Here is a 15,855-nt window from a genome sequence, read left to right as displayed (position 1 = left end):
GCGTCGACCACGGGCAACTGCCCAGTCATCCAGCAGAGACATCGAGAATTGCAGGGGAGGCTGTCGAGAGCCAGGCTTGGCTTTCCAGTCGAGGTGGTCCAGCGAAACGGGCTGGCAACAGGTAGTGCGCAGACCCTTCCCGGACAGCGGTGGGCTAGAGCCCGACCGAGCGGCACAGCAAAGGGCCGAGCAGCGTCGACGGGGGAGAGAGAGAGAGGGCAGAGCGCACAGGGCGCAGCCGGTGTTCAGGGGCCGAGCAGCGTCGGAGAGAGGGAGAGAGAGACGCGCAGAAACCCGCGAGGCACCGCCATTGCCACGAGGACCGCCGAGAGCGGCGTTGGCAGTAGCGCAGGAGAAGCGCGCGAAACCTACAAGGCGCCGCCATTGCCACGAGAACCGCCGGGAGCGGTGTTGGCAGCAGCGGGGGAGGAAGGAAAGCGCGGGAGACGCCATTTTAAGCCATTGGGAGACGCCATTTTAAGCCACACCCAAAATGCCGAAGAGTGGCAGTATCACCGCATTTGACAATGAAGTCGAAGATTGGGCTACATATGTCAAACGAATAGAGGTGTACTGCAAGGCAAATGAGGTGTCAGATGACAAGAAAGTGTCGGTATTGTTAAATTTAATGGGTGCAAAGACGTATGGTTTATTACGAAATCTAGTAACCCCAACGAAGCCAATGGAAAAGAGTTTTGAAGACATAGTAACGATACTAAAGGAACATTTAAACCCCACACCGCTGCTGATAGCAGAAAGATTCAAGTTTCACAAACGGAACCAGCATAAGGATGAAAGCAATGCTGATTATTTAACAGAACTGCGCAAACTATCGAAACACTGCCAGTTTGGAGCAGGACTGGCAGATACCTTAAGGGACAAGTTTGTGTGTGGGCTTCAAAGTGAAGGAACCCAGAAACGGCTTTTATCTGAAAAGGACCTTACGCTGGAAAAGGCTTTCAGCATTGCGGTATCATATGAAGCAGCAGCACGGGGCGCTGCAGAGATACAACAGAGACCGCAAGAATATGGCACAAACGAAATGTCATATGGAACAGAGAAGTGCTATCGCTGCGGCAGAACAACACACGACCATAATGATTGCTGGTTCAAAGACAAAGTGTGCAGACAGTGTGGAAAAGTAGGACACATAGCACGAGTCTGCAGGTCGGGAAAGAAAACCAGCAATAAGAAACCTACCAAAGGAAAGTACAAGAAGGTACATAAGATGACGGAGAATAGTTCAGACGAACAAAAGAGTGATAACGACTCCGAAAGCAGGGAACTGAGTTCTCTGAAACTACATAATGTGATCACAACAGAGGATCACTGAACCATTTGGGTCACTCTCAAGTTAGCAGGAGTCCAGGTAAAGATGGAATTGGACACAGGATCAGCCCTAACAGTCATAAACCGATGGGACTACAAGCGGCTATTCTCACACATACCCTTGAGAGACACAAAAATTATTTTGAAGACGTACACAGGGCAAAAAGTCTACCACAAAGGAAAAATAAGGGTGACTGTTATATATAACGGTAAGGAAACACCAAAACTAGACCTGTATGTATTACAAGATGGAGGACCACCATTACTGGGACGTGAATGGATCCGGAAAATACAACTGGATTGGCATTCCATACAGGCACTGACTGTGGCTGACAAAAAGGATGACGACGTCACACCTGGGCGACTGTCAAAGATCCTAACTGACACAAAAGAAGTGTTCCAGCAAGGACTCGGAACACTAAAAGGCATGACCGCGACGATTAAAATTGAAGAAAACGCAAGCCCAAAATTTTTTAAGGCCAGACCGGTACCTTATGCGATCCGCCCAGCCGTCGAAGCAGAGCTGGAGAGTCTGGAACATTCAGGTGTACTGTCCAAGGTAGACTGGAGCGAGTGGGCTACACCCATCGTCCCTGTGATGAAAAAGTCATTGAGCAGCACGCCTGGGCAACCAAGGAAGGTTCGCATCTGTGGGGACTTTAAGGTAACAGTGAACCCGGTCCTTCACACCGTACAATATCCACTTCCGCGGATTGAAGATATTTTCGCCTCACGATCTGGAGGGAAACGTTTCACTAAGATTGATCTGGCCCAGGCGTATCTGCAAATGGAGGTAGAAGAAGCAGCAAAAAAATACCTCACAATCAACACCCATAAAGGTCTCTACCAATACAACCGGCTGGCATTCGGGGTAGCATCAGCTCCGGCTATGTGGCAGAGGGCAATGGAACAAGTCCTGCAAGGGATCCCAGGGACCCAGTGTTATTTGGATGACATCCTGGTCACAGGCAAAAATGACAGTGATCACCTTGCCAACCTGGAGCAGGTGCTCACTAGATTGCAGGAATATGAGCTCCGAGCTAACCGCCCCAAATGCGAGTTTTTTAGAAAACAGATCTCGTATTGTGGCCACATTATCGATAAAGAGGGGTTACATAAGACCCCAGAGAAGATTGAGGCAGTAGTCAAGGCTCCAGCACTGGAAAATGTGTCACAACTGAGGCCGTTCCTCGGGCTGGTAAACTACTACCATAAGTTCTTGCCAAATTTGTCTACAATACTACACCCACTGAACACCCTACTGCAAACTGGGGTGCCATGGAAGTGGAGTGACGAATGTCGACAAGCTTTCCAGAAGAGCAAAACACCAATCACATCGAAAGAGGTATTGGCCCATTACAACCCAGCATTACCAATTCGGCTGGCATGTGATGCATCACCCTACGGCATTGGAGCGGTGCTGTCGCACAAATTCTCGGACGGCTCAGAGAGGCCAATAGCCTTCGCGTCACGATCACTAACCTCAGCCGAGCGTAACTACGCCCAGATTGACAGGGAGGCCCTCAGCCTAGTGTGTGGAGTGAAAAAGTTCAATCACTATCTGCACAGGCAGAAATTCACCTTGCTGACTGATCACCAGCCTCTTGTCTCCATTTTTAACCCGAAGAAGGGCGTTCCGGTGATGACTGCGCAACGACTACAAAGATGGTCACTTTTTCTAGGGGCGCACCACTATGAGATTGAATATAAGGGCACGAAACAGCATGGAAATGCTGATGGGCTATCACGCCTGCCACTGCCTACTGCGGAGGAAGCACCAGCAGTGGATCCTGTCGAAATATTCCATTCGACTATAGTTGAATACCCACCGGTAACTAACGCTTGTATCAAAAAGGAAACCCGAAATGACCCAACACTGTCTCGGGTGTAATGATATCAGCAAATAGAGATGGTATTTGCCTGTTCGATTATGATGCCTTAATAGCATGTTTGCAGGTATTGATTACTTATGCCTGACCAGCAGAGGTCATGTGACCGAGACAAGCAAGGCAGTTTAGTTTTAGTTTCAGTTTCGTTCTAGATGCATCACAGCATCGTGTCTCCTGTAAAAGCTGTATAAAAGAGTTGAACAGACTTTAGATTAAAACTCATTCTCTTTCATAAATGCCTCATCATTGAACCCACAAAGAAATCAATACATGGTGTCAGAAGTGATTGAAAGAGATGAAGAGAAAATATCTGAAGTTAAATCAGCTCTCCACAAATTAGCAAGCCAAAAGAGAACATTGTTGCTTACCATTGGAGAATAGCTAACGAAGGGAAAAAATGGAAGGTTTACACCCACCGGTGACGCTTCAGTTGACAGGTAATGTGGCTGAAAATTGGAGGAGGTTCAAACAACGTTTGGGGTTGTATTTATCAGCAATCGGAGCTGACGAGAAAAGTAATGAAAGGAAATCGTCACTGTTCTTACATGTCGTGGGTGATGAAGCGCTGGAGGTGTATAATAACTTCACATTCGCTGCTAATGGAGACAAAATGAAGCTAGATAAAATAATGGAACAGTTTGAGGCCTACTGCATACCTAAACGTAACGTGATGTTTGAGAGGCACAGATTTTTCACATGTGTACAGAAAACGGGTGAGACTATTGATCAGTATGTGACTGAACTAAGAAACAGAAGCAAATCGTGTGAATTTGGGGGACTGACAGACTCGCTGATAAAAGACAGACTGGTGTGTGGTATTCCAGATAATGGTCTAAGGGAAAGACTGCTAAGAGAGCTAGATCTAGACCTGGGAAAAGCCATAGCACTGTGTAGGGCTACAGAGACTGTGAGGTTGCAGGCAAAGGAGCTGTTCAGTGACAATAGCTGCAACGTGGATGCAGTGAGAAAGAACAGATACAAACCGTTTAACAAAACGAGCGCCAATGTGAAAAAAGAGGCGTGGCCAGCGAACGAAAATGAAAGGGACAATCGAAAGTCATGTAGTCGATGCGGTACACAGCATCCACCAAAAAATTGTCCAGCATATGGTAAAAAGTGCAATAGTTGCAACAAAAACAACCATTATGCCCGTTGCTGCAAGAACCAAGTGCAACAAAGCAAGGTCCATGCAGTAGATGAAAGCGACACAGAGGAGTTCAATGTAGATGTTGTGTCTGAAAACAAAAAAAAAGAAAGAGACTGGATGTTGACACTAAAAGTGAATGACATACATATTCCATTTAAGTTGGATACTGGAGCACAAGTTAATGTGATATCAGAGACTGATTTTAAGAAAATTAGACCCAGACCAAAGATACATGGAATAAAAGTGAAAGTGACAGGATACTCAGGTACTGATATACCAGTGAAAGGAAGATGCATTGTCAAAGTAACACACAAGGACAGAGAGCACACGCTAGCATTAATCGTGGTGCCAAAGGATGTGCAAGCCATACTAGGTTTAAAAGCCTGTGAGAGACTGAACCTGGTAAAGAGAGTCCTCGTTGTGGAAAGCGAAGGAGAGACAGTCTATGATGAACTCATGAAAGAGTACAACGACCTATTTAAGGATCTAGGCTGCATTCCAGGAGAACACACGATCAGAGTAGATAAAAGTATAACACCGGTCATACATCCATGCAGAAAAGTTCCATTGCTCTTCAAAAGCAACTGAAGGCAGAGTTGGACAGGATGGAAAGCCTGAACGTGATTCAGAAGATAGATGAGCCAACTGAGTGGGTGAGTTCCCTCGCCGTAGTGAACAAAAAGAATGGAAAGCTCAGAATTTGCCTGGATCCAAGAGATCTAAACAGAGCAATAAAGAGAGAGCACTTCAAGCTTCCTACACGTGAGGAAATCATGACACAGTTTGCAAATGCAAAATATTTCAGCAAGTTAGATGCATCATCAGGATTTTGGCAGATGAAGCTGGACGAAGCAAGTTCAAGACTGTGCACGTTCAACAGTCCATTTGGCAGATACAGATTCCTAAGGTTACCATTTCGCATTGCCTCAGCTCCTGAAGTGTATCACAAGACTATCCATATGATCTATGAGCACCTGGAGGGAGTTGATACATCAATGGATGACATCATAGTATGGGGAACCACGAGAACTGAGCATGACGAGAGACTGAAAAAAGTGCTGGAAGCAACAAGGAAAACAAACCTGAAGCTGAATAGAGAGAAATGCCAGCTCGGGGTGACAGAACTGACATTCGTGGGAGATATCCTTAGCAGTGAGGGCATCAGACCAGATCCCAGAAAGGTGTCCGCCATTGAGAATATGCCAAAGCCACAATGCAAAAAGGACGTGCAGAGGTTTAATGGAATGATCAACTACATGGGGAAATTCATATCCAACCTCTCAGAAAAGATGGCGCCACTGAGAAGACTAACTGAAAAGAACATAGAATGGGAATGGAATCATGAGCATGAGAAGTCATGGAGCGATCTAAAGAAACTGCTCACAGAGGAACCAGTTCTGAGGTTTTATGACCCAGCGAGACCCATCAAGATATCATCAGATGCATCACAGAGTGGGCTCGGTGCCGTTCTTCTGCAACAATATGACTACTGGCAACCTATTGCATATGCATCACGCTCAATGACAGACACGGAGATGCGATATGCTCAAATAGAAAAGAAGCTGCTCAGCATCACATACGCCTGTGGAAGATTTCACCAGTTTGTGGCAGGACAAGCAATCAGTGTAGAGACTGACCATAAGCCCTTGATTGCATTGTTCCAAAAGCCACTAAATAGCTGTCCGCTTAGAATACAAAGAATGATGATCAGGCTGCAACGCTATACACTGAATGTTGCGTACACACCGGGCAAGCTGATGTATATAGCAGACACGTTGTCCAGAGCTGTAGACCCAAGTGAGCCCGCAAACACCACAATGGATGACAAAGTGAACGCCTACGTGGACATGATCACAAGTGCACTGCCCATAGCAGATGCAAAAATGGAGCTCATAAAGACTGAGACAAACAAAGATGAAACAATGAGACGACTGAGAAAAAGCATCTTGGATGGATGGCCCAACATGAAGCAAGACTGCTCACCTGATATAGCAGAGTACTGGAACTGCAGGGCGGAACTATCAGTGGTCGAAGACATCATCTACAAAGGAAGTAAAATAGTTATCCCAAAGAGTCTGAGAAGAGAGATGCTAAAAAAGATCCATGGAGGACATCTGGGAATCGAAAAGTGTAAGAAAAGAGCACGAGAGGTGATGTACTGGCCACGAATCAACCAAGATGTGACAAATGAGGTGTCAAACTGCACAATATGCCTGAAATATCGAGCAAGCAATCCGGTAGAACCACTAAAGCCACACCCAGCACCAGATAGACCTTACCAGAAGGTAGGCGCTGACCTATTCATATGTCAAGGGAAGGACTATCTTGTAGTCACAGACTATTACTCCCTGTATCCAGAGGTTTGTAGACTGCACACCACCACTGCAGATGCTGTGATAACATGTATGAAAGCCATATTCTCCAGACATGGCGTGGCTAGCGAGGTCTTCACAGACAACGGACCTCAGTTTTACAATGCAAGTTTCCGACACTTTGCCAAAGAGTGGGGCCTAGAAATTGAGTTTGCGCTGCGCCAGGGCTTTAGCGCCGAAAGTTAGCGCCGGCGCTAAGTCCCTTTGCGCGCGCCAAAAATTCAGTAGCGCCGCGCCCAAACGGCTGCCGGCACTACTGAAGGGTTTTAGCGCCTGAAAACTGGCGCAACGCGCCGCATTGCGGCGCTATTCCGGCGCTGCGGCGCCCGCTGCGGTGCGGCAGGCTCGGGAAGTGCAGGCCTCCTCCTTCCGTTAAGGAGGAGCTGCCTGCACCCGGCCGCGGCCCGCGCAAATCTCTTCAAAAATGAGCCCGGCACCTCGGACAAGTGCCGGGCTTGCATCTGTTCCGGGGGGGGAGGAGAAGTCCGGGGAGGGAGCTGCAGGCAGGCGGCCGGCGGGAAAGCGGCCGGCCGCCGCGGGGCCTTTAATGCGCCGGCGCAAACACATGTTGGACTCTGTTGCCAGAGTCTTAGTTGCGGCTGCCACGGGCGAGGCGGCCGCAACTGAATTTCGGCGCTGGGGCCCGTCGGCATGGCAACCGGGACGCTGCGCACACCGATGACGTCATCGGTGCCGGCGCAGCGCTACCGGTGCAACGCCGCTTTAGGGCCCCAGGGAATTTTTGAACTGGCCATAACTCTGGCGCTAGTCCCTCTAGCGCCTCAAAAGCGGCGCTAAGGCTAGTGAATTTCTAGGCCTGGGACTTTGTCCACACAACGTCAAGTCCTCACTTTCCACAGTCCAATGGACTAGTGGAAAAATCGGTCCAGACAGTGAAAAGACTGATGTACAAGGCAAAAGACAGTGGAACTGACTTCTACCAGAGCATGCTTGTATACCGCACAACGCCGCTCGAGTGTGGTATGTCACCAGCCCAGCTCCTGATGGGACGTCGGCTAAGGTCAAACCTACCCATCCCGGAGAACCTCCTGAAAACAAAAGAGGGGGAGAAAGTGAGGAAGTTCAAAGAACAACAGAAAGAAAAGCAAAAGTACTACTATGACAGAGGAACACAAAACCTACCTGAACTCCACACTGGTGACCAAGTAAGGTTGAAAGACAAAACAAACACATGGACTCAGAAGGGAACTGTCCTGAGTGAAGTTCAACCAAGATCATACACCATTCAGACAGATGAGGGTGCTGTTCTGAGAAGAAATCGTAGGGATCTTCTCATGGGACCAGCCACAGCAGGTCAAGAGACTGATACTGTTGAACAACCTGATCACACAGCTGAGAACACATCATCTGAGGCAACAACTCAGATTCAAGGACAATCAATCAGAAAATCCTCAAGACACGTGAAGCCTCCTGAGAGACTCATTGAGCAAATTTAAGGACTATTGTTATAGAAGGAAGTAATGTTATCTTATTCTTTCTGCAAGTTCGAGTGTATTGACATATTTCATGTGAACACACAAAGCAAGGTTAAAAAACCTTGATCATGATAATGATAATGTAAGTTCATTAAGTGTTACAGTTAAAATGCAGATTAATACAAAGAAAACATGTTGTTAGTTAAAAGTAAAATACTTTTGTTTTAAGGAAAGGAGATGTAATGATATCAGCAAATAGAGATGGTATTTGCCTGTTCGATTATGATGCCTTAATAGCATGTTTGCAGGTATTGATTACTTATGCCTGACCAGCAGAGGTCATGTGACCAAGACAAGCAAGGCAGTTTAGTTTTAGTTTCAGTTTCGTTCTAGATGCATCACAGCATCGTGTCTCCTGTAAAAGCTGTATAAAAGAGTTGAACAGACTTTAGATTAAAACTCATTCTCTTTCATAAATGTCTCATCATTGAACCCACAAAGAAATCAATACATCGGGTATATGATTTGACAGTGAAGGGATGGCCAGCACATGGCGACTCACTGTTGCCAGCATTTTCGACAAGGAGAGAACAGCTGTCAGTGTGCCGGGGGACCTTGATGTGTGGATCCCGAGTGGTAATTCCACCCAAGTTAAGGGATAGAGTGCTCAATGAGCTTCATGAGGGTCATCTGGGAGGGGTAAAAATGAAAAGCCTAGCCAGGGCTTATGTGTGGTGGCCGGGAATCGATAAACAAATCGAGGACCTGACCAAGAGCTGCTCAGGATGCCAGAAAGTCCAAAATGCACCACCACAGGCCCCTCTACACCCATGGGAGTGGCCCTCATCTCCATGGCAACGGGTGCATATTGATTTTGCTGGTCCATTCATGGACTCAATGTTTTTAATAGCCGTGGATGCGCACTCGAAATGGCCTGAGGTCATCAAAATGTCCTCCACCACCACGGAGAAAACTATTGCAGTCCTACAGACCATTTTTGCCAGGAATGGCTTGCCAGAACAGTTTTGCTCCGACAACGGACCACAGTTTGTGTCCAAAGAGTTCTGGAGGTTCTTGAAAAAGAATGGGGTAAGGCATTACACATCCGCCCCGTATCATCCAGCCACAAATGGATTGGCTGAGAGGTTCGTACAAACCTTTAAGAAGGTAATAAAGGCTATGTACAATGACAACATTCTGCTGCAGCACAAGGTGGACAATTTCCTGTTCGCCTACCGGAATGCGACACATGCAGTCACCAACCAGGCCCCAGCCATGATGTTCTTTAACCGAAGGTTAAGATCTCGCCTGGATTTGCTCAGACCAAACGTACGAAGAGATGTTGAGAGTAAGCAATTCCAGCACATCCATGAGAAGCCAACAAGGAGCTTCAATGTAGGGCAACCAGTCTTGGCCCGCGACTACCGAACAGAAAAATGGCAGCCTGGAATGATATGCACACGGCAGGGCCCACTAATGTACACAGTGGACGTTGGGGAGAGCATCGTGAGACGCCATGCTGACCAGATCCTAGAGTCACAGGAACAAGTCAACCCCATGCCTCGCCCATACGTACCTGGTGATGAACCCGACGTACAGGTCGCATCTACCCCAGAAACAGTAGCATCGGAAGCTGATGAACCAACCGACGACAGGGGGCCAGAATCGCCTCCGCGCCAAGAGCAAGACACTCGGGAAAGGCGCGATCCAGAAAGGATTAGGAAGCCTCCTCAAAGACTGAATATATAAATAGACTATTTTCAGCTAATGTTGCAGGTTAAAAGTGTTAATTAGTTTGATATTTAATTGTTAAATGAGTGTTATGGTACTGTTAATCTAAAAGGGGAGGAATTGTAATGTATATACCTTTAAGGGGGGAACTATGTTTTACAGCTCATGTATACTGCAGTACCAGCAGTGACCACACCTGTATATAGCACTGAGTAGTAATCTGTACAGATCAGTTGCAGTGTGAGCCACGTTGAGTAAACACCTGTTGTACCGTTCTCCGCAGTCTGTGTCTTATTATACACGGACGCAACACTCCCCTCTCTCTCTGTCTGTCTCTCCCCCCTCTCTCTGTCTGTCTCTCCCCCCTCTCTCTGTCTCTCTGTCTCTCCCCCTCTCTCTGTCTCTCCCCTCTCTGTCTGTCTCTCCCCCCCTCTCTCTGTCTGTCTCTCCCCCCTCTCTCTGTCTGTCTCTCCCTCTGTCTGTCTGTCTCTCCCCTCTCTCTCTCTCTGTCTCTCCCCCCTCTCTCAGTCTATCTCTCCCCCTCTCTCTGTCTGTCTCTCTCTGTCTGTCTCTCCCCCTCTCTCTGTCTGTCTCTCTCTGTCTGTCTGTCTCTCCCCCCCTCTGTCTGTCTCTTCCCCCTCTCTCTGTCTGTCTCTCCCCCTCTCTCTGTCTGTCTCTCTCTCTCTGTCTGTCTGTCTCTCCCCCTCCCTCTCTCTGTCTGTCTCTCCCCCCCCTCTCTGTCTGTCTGTCTCTCCCCCTCACTCTGTCTGTCTCTCCCCCCTCTCTCTGTCTGTCTCTCCCCCTCTCTCTGTCTGTCTCTCTCTCTCTGTCTGTCTGTCTCTCCCCCCTCTCTCTGTCTGTCTCTCCTCCCTCTCTCTCTCTGTCTCTCGCTCTCTGTCTGTCTCTCCCCCTCCCTCTCTCTCTCTGTCTCTCTGTCTGTCTCTCCCCCTCTCTCTGGCTGTCTCTCTCCCTCTCTCTGTCTGTCTCTCCACCTCCCTCTCTCTCTCTGTCTCTCTCTCTCTCTGTCTGTCTCTCCCCTCTCTCTCTGTCTGTCTCTCCCCCCTCTCTCTCTGCCTGTCTCTCTCCCTCTCTCTGTCTGTCTCTCCCCCTCCCGCTCTCTGTCTGTCTCTCCCCTCTCTCTCTGTCTGTCTCTCCCCCCTCTCTCTGTCTGTCTCTCCCCTCTCTCTCTGTCTGTCTCTCCCCCTCTCTCTGTCTGTCTCTCCCCCTCTCTCTGTCTGTCTCTCCTCCCTCTCTCTATCTCTCTCTCTCTCTGTCTCTCTCACTCTCTCTCTGTCTCTTCGCTTCTCGCTGTCTCTCCCCTTCTCTCTGTCTCTGTCTCTCTCTGTCTATCCCCTTCTCTCTGTCTCTCCCTCTCGCTCTGTCTCCCTCTCTCTCTCTGTCCCTCTCCCTCTCTGTCTGTCTCTCCCCCCTCTCTCTGTCTGTCTCTCCTCCCTCTCTCTGTCTCTCTCAGTTCAGTTCAGTTCAGTTCAGTTCAAATGCTTTATTGGCATGAAAGTTTACAGAGAACCATATTGCCAAAGCTTACATAGCAAAAAGGTACAGTTTTCCAACATTCTGTAGGTGTCAATCGATTTGACATTTGTTGGGTATATACAATATTACTTTTAAACAATATTAATTTTAAACAGTCTTTCTACTTCATTTGGTACGTTCAATATTAATTTTAAACAGTCTTACTTTTAAACAGTCCTCAGGTTGTGACATGTTGTTACATATTTAGCCCCAAGGTATGGTCTGTCTCCTTCTCCTAGGACTAATCTCAATTTTGACAGATCATCCAATTCCTTGAAATCTGGGGTTGTTTGGCTTAGCTTGTTGAATAATATGTTTCTTGATGTGTTGAATTTTTCGCATTTTAGGCTCTCTCTCTATCCCCTTCTCTCTGTCTCTCCCTCTCGCTCTGTCTCCCCCTCTCTCTCTGTCCCTCTCCCTCTCTCTCTGTCTCTCCCCCTCTCTCTCTGTCTCTCCCCTCTCTCTCTGTCTCCTCCCCTCTCTCATAGAAACATAGAAGATAGGAGCAGGAGTAGGCCATTCGGCCCCTCGAGCCTGTTTCGCCATTTAATGAGATCATGGCTAATCATCCAAATTCAGTACCCTGTCCCTACCTTCTCCCCATATCCATTGATCCCTTTAGCCTTAAGAAATATATCTAACTCCTTCTTGAATATATTTAATGAATTGGCCTCCAATGTCATCTGTGGTAGAGAATTCCACAGGTTCACCACTCTCTGGTTGCAGAAATTCCTCTTCATCTCTGTCCTAAATGACTTACCCCTTATCCTTAGACTGTGACTCCTGGTTCTGGGCTCCCCCGCCATCGGGAACATCCTTCCTGCATCTAGTCTGTCTAGTCCTGTTAGAATTTTATAACTTTCAATGAGATCCCCTCTCATTCTTCTAAACTCTAGCAAGTATAAGCCTAAATGACCCAATCTCTCCTCATACGTCATTCCTGCCATCCCAGGTATCAGTCTGGTGAATCTTCGCTGCACCCTCTCCATGGCAAGGACATCCTTCCTCAGATAAGGTGACCAAAACTGCACACAATACCCAAGGTGTGGTCTCACCAAGGCCCTGTACAACTGCAGCAAGACATCCTTGCTCCTATACTCGAATCCTCTCGCTATGAAGGCCAACATACCATTTGCCTTCTTAACCGCCTGCTGCACCTGCATGCTTACCTTCAGCGACTGGTGCACAAGGACACCCAGGTCTCGTTGCACTTCCCCTTTTCCCAATCTATTGCCGTTCAGATAATAATCTGTCTTCCTGTTTTTGCCACCGAAGTGGATAACCTCACATTTATCCACATTATCCTGCATCTGCCATGCATCTGCCCAATCACCCAACCTGTCCAAATCATACTGGAGTTTCTCTGCATCCTCCTCACAGCACACACGCCCACCCAGCTTTGTGTTGTCTGCAAACTTGGAGATGTTACATCTAGTTCCCTTGTCTAGATCATTTATATATATTGTGAATAGCTGGGGTCCTAGCACCGATCCCTGCGGTACCCCACTAGTCACTGCCTGCCACTCGGAAAAAGACCCATTTGTTCCAACTCTTTGTGTAAAGTCCGCGCCTCAATAATACACGGACTTCGGGAGAACAGTTTAACAGGTACTTTACGGAACAGGAGGCAACGTCAGACTGAAATACAGAAGCCTGCTAGGGCCTTTTATACAGGGGTGGTCACTGCCAGTACTGCAGTCTAAAACCAGTTATTCCCTTAAAGGTACATACACAAAAATTCCTCCCCTTTTAGATAAACAGTACATAACATTCATTTAACAACTAAATAATAACTAATTACAATTACAATTTTCTCGGTACTATATACATCAACTGAAATAGACATTTATAAGTTCAGTCTTTGAGGAGGCTTCCTGATCCTGACTGGATAGCGCCTTTCTCGAGTATCCTGTTCTTGCGGCGGAGTTGATTCTGGTTCATTGTCATTGGTTGGTTCGTCAGCTTCCAATACCATTGCTTCTGAGGTAGACGAAATCTGTACTTCGGGTTGATTACCAGGTGCACCTGCTCGTGGTATTTCCTAGACGCTTCTTCCACCTCCATCTGTAGATACGCTTGAGCCAGATCAATCTTTGTAAAACGTTTCCCTCCAGATAGTGAGGCGAAAATATCTTCTATCTGCGGAAGTGGATACTGTACTGTGTGCAGGACTGGGTTCACAGTCACCTTGAAGTCCCCACAGATGCGAACCTTCCTTGGCTCCCCAGGCGTGCTGCTCAATGCTTTCTTCATTACAGGAACGATGGGTGTGGCCCACTCGCTCCAGTCCACCTTGGACAGCACACCCGAACGCTCCAGACTCTCCAGTTCAGCTTCAACGGCTGGGCGGGTCGCGTATGGCACCGGTCTTGCTTTGAAAAATTTTGGGTTTGCGTTATCCTCAATCTTTATGGTTGCCTTTACTCCTTTTAGAGTCCCAAGTCCTTGTTGGAACACCTCTTCCGCGTCAGATAGAATTTGTGACAGACGTCCAGGTGCGACGTCATCATCCTTTTTGTCAGTCATGGTTAGCGCTAGAATGGAATGCCAATCCAATTGTATTTTTCGGATCCATTCACGTCCCAATAATGGTGGTCCTCCATCTCGTAGTATATACATATATAGTTTCTGTGTTTCCTTGCCGTTATATTCAACTGGCACCCTTATTTTTCCTCTGGGGTAGACCTTTTGCCCCGTGTATGTCTTCAATACAATGGAGGTGTCCTTTAAGGGTATGTGTGAGAATAGCCGCTCATAGTCTCGTCGATTCCTGACAGTTAGGGCTGATCCTGTGTCCAATTCCATCTTTACTGGGGACCCTGCTGTCATGAGGGTGACCCAAATGGTTCGGTGATCTTCCTTTGCGATCACATTGTGTAACTTTAAACAACTTAGTCTCCTGCTCCTGGAGTCCTTATCACTCCCCTGATCTTCCGAACTACTGTCTGTCAGTTTCTTTACTTTCCTGTACTGTTCCTTAGTAGTTCTTGTCGTGTTGGTTTTCTTTCCTGACCTGCAGACTCTTGCTATATGTCCCATTTTTCTGCATTGCCTGCATATTTTGTCTTTAAACCAGCAGTCCTTCTGCTCATGGGTTGTTCTGCCGCAGCGATAGCACTTTTCTGCTCCATACGCCATTTCGTTAGCGCTGTATTCTTGTGGTTTCTGTTGTATTTCTGCAGCTCCCCGTGCTGCTGCTTCGTAGGATACTGCCATGCTGAAAGCCTGTTCTAGCATCAGGTCCTTTTCCGAAAGTAGTCGTTTCTGGGTTCCTTCACTCTGGAGCCCGCAGACAAACTTATCCCGCAAGGTGTCTGCCAGTCCTGCTCCGAACTGGCAGTGCTTCGATAACTTGCGTAGTTCCGTAAGATAGTCAGCATTGCTCTCATCTTTGTGCTGGTTTCTTTTACGGAACTTGAATCTTTCTGCTATCAGCAGTGGTGTAGGGCTTAGGTGTTCCTGTAAGATATGAACAATCTCCTCAAAACTTTTCTCCATTGGTTTAGCTGGGGTAATTAAATTCCGCAATAAGCCGTACGTACTCGCACCCATCAGATTTAATAATACCGACGCCCTCTTTCCATCGGCCACCTCATTTGCCTTGCAGTACACTTCAATTCTTTCCACATACGTGGTCCAGTCTTCTACCTCGTTGTCGAAAGCAGTGATACTGCCACTTTTCGGCATCTTGGGTGATTTAAAATGGCGCCTCCCACGCTTTTGCTTCTTCCCCAATGGAATAAAATGGCGCCTCCCGCGCTTTTGCTTCTTCCCCAACGGGATAAAATGGTGCCTCCCGCGCTTTTGCTTCTTCCCCTTGCTGCCACGTTGTTCCTAGCATTCTACAGGGTAATGGCGGCGACCCGCAGCTTTGGCGCATCTCGCTTTCCTTCCCCCCGTTTATTTTCTCTCCGCTGCCCTGTTCTTGAGCACCGACCGCGCCCTGTGCGCTCCACCCTCTCTCTCTCTTGTTTTCTTTTCCCGGCGACGCTGCACGGCCCGTTTTGTAGAGCCGCTCGATCGAGCTTGAGCCCGCCGCAGTCCGGAAGGGTCAGCGCACTACCTGCTACCAGCACGATTTGCTGGAACACCTTAACTGGGGAGCCAAACACAGCTCTCCACAGTCTCTCCCGCAATTCTCCGAACACCGATGAATTCTTTGGGCGGTTGCCCTCGGTCGACGCCTGTTGCTCAGACTACGACCTCCAAGAACCCTCCTCTCAGGGCGAGATCCCCGTGAGATGATGCCACACTGCAGGTGAGTTCGAACTTACTCGTCGCCACTGTAAAGTCCGCGCCTCAATAATACACGGACTTCGGGAGAACAGTTTAACAGGTACTTTACTGAACAGGAGGCAACGTCAGACTGAAATACAGAAGCCTGCTAGGGCCTTTTATACAGGGGTGGTCACTGCCGG

The 15,855-nt window shown here is 47.9% G+C and overlaps 1 protein-coding gene across 1 annotated transcript in view; it reads left to right on the top strand.

Annotated features, from left to right (window-relative positions):
• LOC147107936 (interleukin-12 receptor subunit beta-1-like) overlaps window positions 1-15,855 on the top strand; it is a 182,232-nt gene that overhangs the window by 112,467 nt on the left and 53,910 nt on the right. The gene's annotated exons all lie outside the window — the stretch shown is intronic.

Source organism: Somniosus microcephalus, chromosome 13 (genome assembly GCF_052327205.1).
Source record: "Somniosus microcephalus isolate GS21.2 chromosome 13, FLI_Smic_1.0, whole genome shotgun sequence".
NCBI lineage: Eukaryota > Metazoa > Chordata > Chondrichthyes > Squaliformes > Somniosidae > Somniosus > Somniosus microcephalus.
The sequence above is the reverse complement of the archived record's forward strand: the minus strand, read 5'-3'. Positions and strand labels throughout refer to the sequence as shown.